Here is a 9,016-nt window from a genome sequence, read left to right as displayed (position 1 = left end):
CTAAATTATAATATGGTGTTGCTGTGTGATTATTTTCCTGCTGTAGCAGAGACTCAAATTAAGATCCAACATTGTACTGTACCAACATTAATAAGAAAATAGGGACTCAACTAGGCACTTGTACAAAAAACTAAAATGTATTCTTACACAGCTTGCAAGGTGGTTTAAATCCAGTTTTATCGGTCACATACACAGGGTTAGCAGATGTTATTGCAAGTGTAGTGGTTGTCTTTTTCTGTTTGTCTTGTTGCTCACCTCTACCTCAGTTCTCTCCTGTCTCGCGCACTGTGGCTGTCTCGCGCACTGTGGCTGTCTCGCGCACTGTGGCTGTCTCGCGCACTGTGGCTGTCTCGCGCACTGTGGCTGTCTCGCGCACTGTGGTTTTCAAACCCTTTTTCCAAGTTTTGTTACAGCCTGAATTTAAAGTGGATTAAATTAGGATTTGTCACACAATACCCCCAAATGTTTTAGACATTTGTTCAAATTACTAAAATGTTCAAGCTGAAATGTCTTGTAAATTAGTATTCAACCCCTTTTATGGCAAGCCTGAACTTAGAGTAAAAATTTGCTTAACAAGTCATGCTATGTTGCATGGACTAACTCTGTGTGCAATAATGGTGTTAAACATGATTTTTGAATGACTACCTCATCTCTTTACTCCACACATACAATTATCTGTATGGACCCTCAGCCAAGCAATGAATTTCAAGGACAGATTCGACAACAAACACTAGAGAGGTTTTCCAATGCCTCGCAAAGAAGGGCACCTATTGGTAGATGGGTCAAAATATAGAAGCAGACATTGAATATCCCTTTGAACATGGTGACCTTAGCAATTACACTTTGGATGGTGTAACAATACACCCAGTCACTACGAAGATACAGGCGTCCTAACTCAGTCAACAGAGAGGAAGGAAAATGCTCAGTTTTCACCATGAGGTGACTTTAAACCAGTTTGAGTTAAATTGCTATGATATGAGAACTTCCAGATTTGAGTTACTCCACAATACTAACCTAATTGACAGTGAGAAGGGAATCTGCACAGAATAATACAATTTCAAACATGCATCCTGTTTGCAAAAAGGCACTAAAGCAACACCATAAATGTGGCAAAAAATCCAGCTTTCTGCAGGACAATAACTTAAAACGCAAGTGCAATTATACACCAGTTACATACCAAGACATTATGTTCCTGAGTGGCCTAGTTAGTTTTGACTTAAATGGGTTTGAAAATCTATGGCAGGACTTGAAAATGGCTGTCTAGCAATGATCAACAACCAACTTGAAAGAGCTTGAATTATTATTATTTTTTTAATAATGGGAAATATTGTACAATCCAGGTTTGCAAAGCTCTTTTTATTTTTATTTTATTTTACCTTTATTTAACCAGGCAAGTCAGTTAAGAACACATTCTTATTTTCAATGACTGCCTGGGAACAGTGGGTTAACTGTCTTAAAGACTCACCCAGAAAGACTCACAGTTGTAATTGCTGCCAAAGTTGATTCTAACATTGACTCAAGGTTGAATACTTGTCCAATCAAAATATAGTCGTTTTTATTTTTACATCACTTTTTTTTTTTAAGTTAGAATTTTACTTCCATTTTGACAGTGTCTTATGTGTAGATCATTGACAACATTTGAATCCCACTTTGTGAGACAACATGTGGAAAAAGTGTAGTGCTGTGAATACTTTCTGAAGGTGCTGTATACAGTATATTTCCACACTGAGGTTAGAATAATACTGTGAAATTTTGCAAATAATGCCTTTTTAGAAATGTCAGCCTGTTTGGTGGGACGGAGTTTTGGTTTGCCTGGTGCCATCACCAGGCAGTAAATCAGTTCGAGATTCTCTGGTGCTTTTGCATACTTTTTAGCCAGTAGTTCTGAAAGTAGTATTCACGAGCTAAAAGTTGTCCCCGAAAATTGTGTACTACGTCGTATGTGCACCACGTCATTGTCATTTCTCTCTCTCTCACTCTGCTGTGGATGCATGATGTGCCTCTTAACTTTCACGCATATGGCAAAGGGCTGAAGCTCATTGGTTGAACTGGAATTGCTGGGGGGACTGGCACACATGAGGAAAATGTCGTAGCGCAGCTTCCAGAAATACGGTCGCTTTCAAACTAGGGACTTTGTGGCTAATCGAGGTAAAATAATCATTCTACTCATAGATTATGCATAATATGGGGCGGCAGGGTAGCCTAGTGGTTAGAGCGTTGGACTAGTAACCGGAAGGTTGCAAGTTCAAACCCCCGAGCCGACAAGGTACAAATCAGTCGTTCTGCCCCTGAACAGGCAGTTAACCCACTGTTCCTAGGCCGTCATTGAAAATAAGAATTTGTTCTTAACTGACTTGCCTGGTTAAATAAAGGTAAAAAAATGTATGAACACATTGACACATCCAGCCCAAAGCGGGAGTATTTAAAAATAACTTAGTTGTTGCCAAAGTTCTACAGCATGTCTTTCTTTACTAGAGCAATAGGAGAGTTCCAAACCTCTCAGCCGTTAACAGCTAGTTTTCAGTTTTCCACTCAGTCCACTCTCAGACAGTCCTAGCAAAATTCTTCCTTGAGAAATTGCTCTTTGCTAAGAAGCTATTTCTGCTTCTTTGAATTGAAAACAATCACAGTAAGGTACTTAAATGAAATGGTTTAATATTGAGCTGCTGCATTGGACCTTTAAGCTTCAGATTAAGTCATTTCCTCTTGAACACACAAAGTACTGTATCACGTCCTGATTCCTCCACCCTCGCTCTCTCTCCCTCTCTCTCTCTCTATCCTCTCTCTCTCTCACTACTGTCTGTGGATGTAGATAAGTGACAGCTTACTCTACCGCTCTCCTTTTCAACTTTTACAAATGATTTGTCAAGCATTTTATAGACCGCTACATTGTGTGCATCAGTGGACTTGCATGATCATGTATCGGCATGATTTTGTTTTTGGAAAAATATTTTGTCTGAGTCCTCCTCAGTCTGTCCTTTTGTCCTTCTCAACCGGTGCTCCAGTTTACTAGCTTCCCTGTGTCACCATGGTGACGGTGCCAGATGTACCGGCGACCCTTGTGTTAACAGGATTGTGTGTCTCTCTTCTCATCACAGGTGAGTCTGACTTGCTCTCTGTCCATCCATTTTGGGTGCAGTAACTGATCCAATTCACTGTCCTCTCACACTGTCTATGGGGGGCTCACCACAGGGATTCTCTATATTTAGGGTTTGATCTCAATGGCTTAAATGGCCAACTAAAGGTTCAAATAGTATAACGTGTGTTGAACTGTAGTAATCCATTCAGGAACAGTTAAGTCTATTATGTTAAGTATGTATGAGTTGCGTCTTTAGGCATAGCCATCGTTGTTGCTGTGAGATCGTGAATATGAAAGTGTAGCCTATGTCGGAAGTGTGTGTGATCTATTCCTGTGTGTGTGTGTGTGTGTGTGTGTGTTGACTGAACTGTTTCGTGTGAACTCTCAGGATCATCTGAGACCTTCTGTACCACCAGTGTGGCTTCCCTGGATTTAGGATGCCTCCTGCGGTGGGATTGTCCTCAGGCCAACGCTAACACCACCACCTACACCGTCCAAACTAAGACTCAGGGGTGGGTCTGTCTGTCTCTCTGTGCTCACTATACTGACTGATCTAATCGACCAGTATCTAGCTCTGTGGAATGCTATATTACTGTGGCCCTACTTTCTAGAATTAGTAACTCATTATTTTACTGGGAAAAAATCCATACGTTAATGTATGATGTTTTATTTTTCAGTAATGTTTGCTCTGTGTGTAATTAGTATCTAGTCATTTAAATATAGTTTAAGTCAAGTCATTGCTTGGTTGAGGGTTCTACCAAGCAACGGGATCCTGATACTCATTTACTGAACAATGAAAGTTAATATGAATTGCGAAACAGTTTGGAGTTGAAGGGAAAGCTAGCCTAGAATGGAAAGGGAAAGTACATGATTGTTGATAGAACAACTGGCTCTGATGAAGGGGAGAAGAGCAGGAAAGAGGTAGAGGGAGGTAGTGTTAGAATTGATCATGTGTGGTTTTGGCAGAGAAACCTCAGAAGGGTTTTAATCAGAGAGATGAATCAGTCACTCCAGTCTATGGTTTATTGGCCTTTAAAAGTAGATAGGAACTGATAGAGGGGCACTACTGTTTTGTACCACAGCTGTGAAACCAAGCCCGTCGCACTCTGCCTGCTCCTCTCCTCTCAACTGGTTTCAGTCATAACAACACACATCCCCCTGGTTGTTGGACTAGTTGGGTGGTGGTGATCTTGTATGGGTATTTTCCGAAATTTCCACATACATTTCGAGTGAGTGACTAAGGTGAAACCCATGAATAGATTGGAATGGATTTGTGTGTGTGTGTGTTACAGAGATCCGTGGCAGGACGTGGAGGGGTGTGTGCGGATCTCCGCCCAGCACTGTGACGTGTCCCAGGCCTTCTCTGACTTTGAACTCTACAACATGATCCGCCTGGGCCTCCACCAGGGCCCTGGGAGCCCAGTCTGGACAAAACCACGCAAGTTTGACCCAAGTGATTTCAGTCAGTAACCTACCTCTCTGCTCTCAAGACCAATCACATATCTAAAATGCTGGTTTGTTGTTCCAATCAAATCAAATGTCACGTAGAGAGCATTTAAACATCTCATTACACTGCAGAATTCAAATGGATGTGGCTAAAGCTGCTGACATGAGTAGGTTGGTGTGATTGAAATGACAGTGGCTTCTTCCCTTCTCCTCTCCTCAGCCTTCAACAGCCCCTCCATCTCTGTGTCTCTGTCTAGAGAGAGGCTGGTAGTGGAGGTGCACTTCCCCTGTTCTACCAACAGAGGGTGCTTTCCTCTGCAGAGCTGCTGTCCACTGTCAGAACTGATTGACCCCTGGGTCACAGTGACCGTATATAACCAACAGAACCACTCTGACTACAAGGTATCCCCGCTTGTGCCATCTGCAATACCATCTTTTGTTCACCCTCCATCTTCTCTCTTTCTTTCTGTCTCTCTCTCACACTCATGGTCCCTTCCTTTCCCCTGCTGCTATGTAAGTGAATCTGTGGAGTACACTTCTTAAAGTGCTCCAACCATATACGGTCATGTTGTCCAGTCTATGGTCTGCTGTGTGTTGTTTGTGTGCATTCGGTTAGTACAAGCACTCTCATTCTCTCACTCTGTCACATGTTCACATGTTCCTTCCCAATTCCCTGATCCTGTTTCAGAGGCGTACTGGTTGGGCCCAGGAGGTGGTGTTCAGGGCTGAGTTCTCAGACCTGGTCCCAGGACAGGACTACTGTGCCTTGGCTAACTTCTCCTTTGGACCCCCTACCTTCCCCCTGGCCTCCTCTCCCCCCTCCCACCCACACTGTGTCCACCAGGCTGCCCCAGGACCAGGTGAGAGGTCATGGTTAGGGTTGATCCAAGGTGTGGACATTAAGCTAGGGTTAGGTTTGATCCAGGGTGTGGACATTAAGCTAGGGTTAGGGTTGATCAAGGGTGTGGACATTAAGCTAGGGTTAGGGTTGATCAAGGGTGTGGACATTATGCTAGGGTTAGGGTTGATCCAGGGTGTAGACATTAAGCTAGGGTTAGGGTTGATCCAGGGTGTGGACATTAAGCTAGGGTTAGGGTTGATCCAGGGTGTGGACATTAAGCTAGGGTTAGGGTTGATCCAGGGTGTGGACATTAAGCTAGGGTTAGGGTTGATCCAGGGTGTAGACATTAAGCTAGGGTTAGGGTTGATCCAGGGTGTGGACATTAAGCTAGGGTTAGGGTTGATCCAGGGTGTGGACATTAAGCTAGGGTTAGGGTTGATCCAGGGTGTGGACATTTAAGCTAGGGTTTGAGCTAATGTATACAACCGTGATTTCACAATGAAATGTGTGTCTGTGTTCACCAGGGTTGCAGCCAGTGTTGTTGGGGATAGGAGTGTGTGCTGTGCTCTTCTCTTCTCTCCTTGCTCTGGCTCTGTATCGGCTGAAACAGAAACGAGATGCACCTCGCATTAACAGACTCCCCAAGACTCTAGTAAACTGTCCTTGTTCTCTTGACAGGCACACACACACACACACACACACACACACACACACACACACACACACACACACACACACACACACACACACACACACACACACACACACTTACAGTATGAAGTGTATATATTTGATTTAAACCAAGTTCTATATATTACAGTACATATAGTCCATAGTCCATAGTCCTTGGGTATGTAATTGGGAATGCAGTGTTTCTGTGTTTTCACGCAGGCAACTCTCCAGGCATCCCTCCAGCACCCCCCAGAGTCCTCTTCAGACCCTGTTGACCCCAGTGACATCCATGTGGAGGTTGTGGACGACCACCTCTCCATCATGTCTTCCTTGTCCGGCTGTGTCTTCACCAACGCCCAGGCCCCAAGCTTGGGTGACGGGTACAGCAGCAAGCCCTTCCCCGGTGACTACAGGTCAGGCAACATGGACTGGCACACTGGGGGAGACACTGAGCTGGGCCTGAACTCTGGCAGCACCCTGTCCCTGCCATGCTCCACTGTGCCTATTGGGCTACATATGACCCAGTGCAACTTCGATTCACCTCTACGACCACATCCAGGGCCCACGGTGCCAACACTACCCTACCTTGATTCTCTTTCTCTGTCAGAGGCTGGGGAGGGCCAGGGGGTCCCGCTGTGCTCAGTGAGGTTTGGGGGGGCGAGTGAAGGGGGTGAGAACCTGGAGGGACTACAGTGGTGTAACCTGTAGCATGTTGAACTGCAGTACCCATAATGCTCTGTACAACATATTCTGATGAACTCCACAGTGCAGTTGATTTTGGAGGAGATGGGACAGAACTGGACCCAATGAAGAGTAATGGTGGTCCTATGTAGCTCCGCTGTTAAAAAGCAATGGCACTATCAAACGGCAGGGTTGTGGATTAGATTCTCACCAGAATCACATACTAAAAATGTATGCACTCACTGTAGTGTAGGTTGCTATGGATACAAGTTGAACGTCTGCTGAGTGGCATTGGTAACCTGGTTCTGCTGTATATAGCTGTCGAAGGCGACATGGCTGGGAACTGAAGCGCCAAGCTCAGTTTGAACAACAACACTGACAACCACAGCTTTGTTTTACACCGTTTGTTTAGTAATATGGACCACTTCTGTCATCCGCAGAGCCGGGGTGATGACAGATTGATGAACAAATCAGTAGGGCCCCTGTTGGAGCGAGCAGAGCCTCTGATTCACAGGTACAGCTGGGTCTTTGGGAGGGTTTGCTTGAGGGGTGCTGAGAGTAGTGTGTCAAGTTCAAAAACGTTATTGTCCATGTTTGTTTAAAATGGGAATTTATCTTTGGCTTACGGGCATACATTTTCAGTTACAGCCGGGGGGGGTGTTCTTTCAGAGGTCTATGGAGAGCAATATTTGTTTCAGGAGATCCCCTCCCCCCACCCTTCACTGGACTGTGATATGGATAATGGTGATTTTAGCATGTAAATTTTGGTGTGGCAAAAAAAAAATGTGGGCAGCAAAGCCACAACACAACACTAAACAATACCTTAATTGCACTATAATGGTGACAAACGGTGCTCACAAACTGTTAGGGCCTAGATAAAGCTGTCCCAACACCAGTCACAACAGCATTTTACCACTGCTACACCTGGCTATCAGCAGAGCCTTGTCTGGCAGAGAAACAGTTCATTCAGCCTCATTTACTGCCTTTAAAAAAAAACATGGCTGATATGGCTGAATTGAGATGTATGAACTATGCCATAAGGGAACAACAAGAGGATAAGATGCAATCTGTAATTTGGATTAAGACATTAATGAGCAAGCTAGGACAGACATAGTCAATGCAACTATTTGTTCAGCACTTTTGAAATGTACAGCAACAGAATTCAGAACATGAGCCATACTTACAGTGTTCTTCCTGTACACCAAGTCAGAACCATAGGATAAATAAAGGGGGCATATAAGTATACAATGAAAGCTCTTACAATATTCAATGATTACATTTCTCAAAAACAGGTTATAAGCTACATGTGCACCACCAAAAAATGTAAAGGTGAAAATAGACCAAATTATTAGGGTGAGGCACATGGGCTACTAACCGCTTACTACACAACATGCACTTAGTATTACTTTCTTAGCTACAGTATACATATCTCCCTGGCATATTACATCATTTATGCAGCAGCATACAATACATTTTTGGACTCCCCTTGTTGTGCTGTGTTCACTTGAACAGGAAGGCGGTCCTTCGTGGGCAAATTTTGTCTCAAATTTACAATTCCAAATTGGATGAAAGTTCAAAATGTATTTTCCCAGTCTTTCCCGAGGTCCCAGTTGTCTTGAACTCACTGAAGTCAGATTTGCAGTTCCGAGTTAAGTTGCTTTGAGTGTGACACAAATCATGCTTCATTGACAGCATGGCCAATGTTGAATGTTTATCATTTTAAACTAGGAAAAGAGACCCTTAATCTTAGACTTGGGACCACACAGCCACTCCACTGAATAGCAGGCTAATGATTGCTTTGCAATGCTTGCAGTTAGCCACTGATTCCTTCTAAACCACTCATTGTTGAATTTGCAATTTCCAACTTGTTGTGTAATTTTTATGTCCAATGGCCGATGAGCACCAATACGTTTTGTCTATAATTTCTTCATTATTTCTCTTCATATGATAAGGATTAAAAAGTATTTGCCAGTAGATTGTCAACTTCATTCATGATGTCTGCTAGCTAAGATTTTGAAAGTATGATGATGACATGATCAGTCCAATCAAAGCTACTGTAGATATGTGATTTGACGTCATTTCTGTGGCCAATGACCTTGAGCCTTCTTGGATGGGCACTTCTAATGTAACTCCATGGCAGCACCCAAGGGGCTTGAGTATTTTCTGCTGGCAGCCCCACCACCACCACAGAAAGCACTGAGCTAGTCTGAAACACCTGCATTTTGGAGTTGCCTTACTCAAGAAAACAAAAAGAGACCATGTTTGTATGCGGCTTTATTAACTCAATTATATATATT

Source organism: Oncorhynchus kisutch, linkage group LG16 (assembly GCF_002021735.2).
Source record: "Oncorhynchus kisutch isolate 150728-3 linkage group LG16, Okis_V2, whole genome shotgun sequence".
Taxonomy (NCBI): Eukaryota; Metazoa; Chordata; class Actinopteri; order Salmoniformes; family Salmonidae; genus Oncorhynchus; species Oncorhynchus kisutch.
This window is presented reverse-complemented; position numbering follows the sequence as displayed.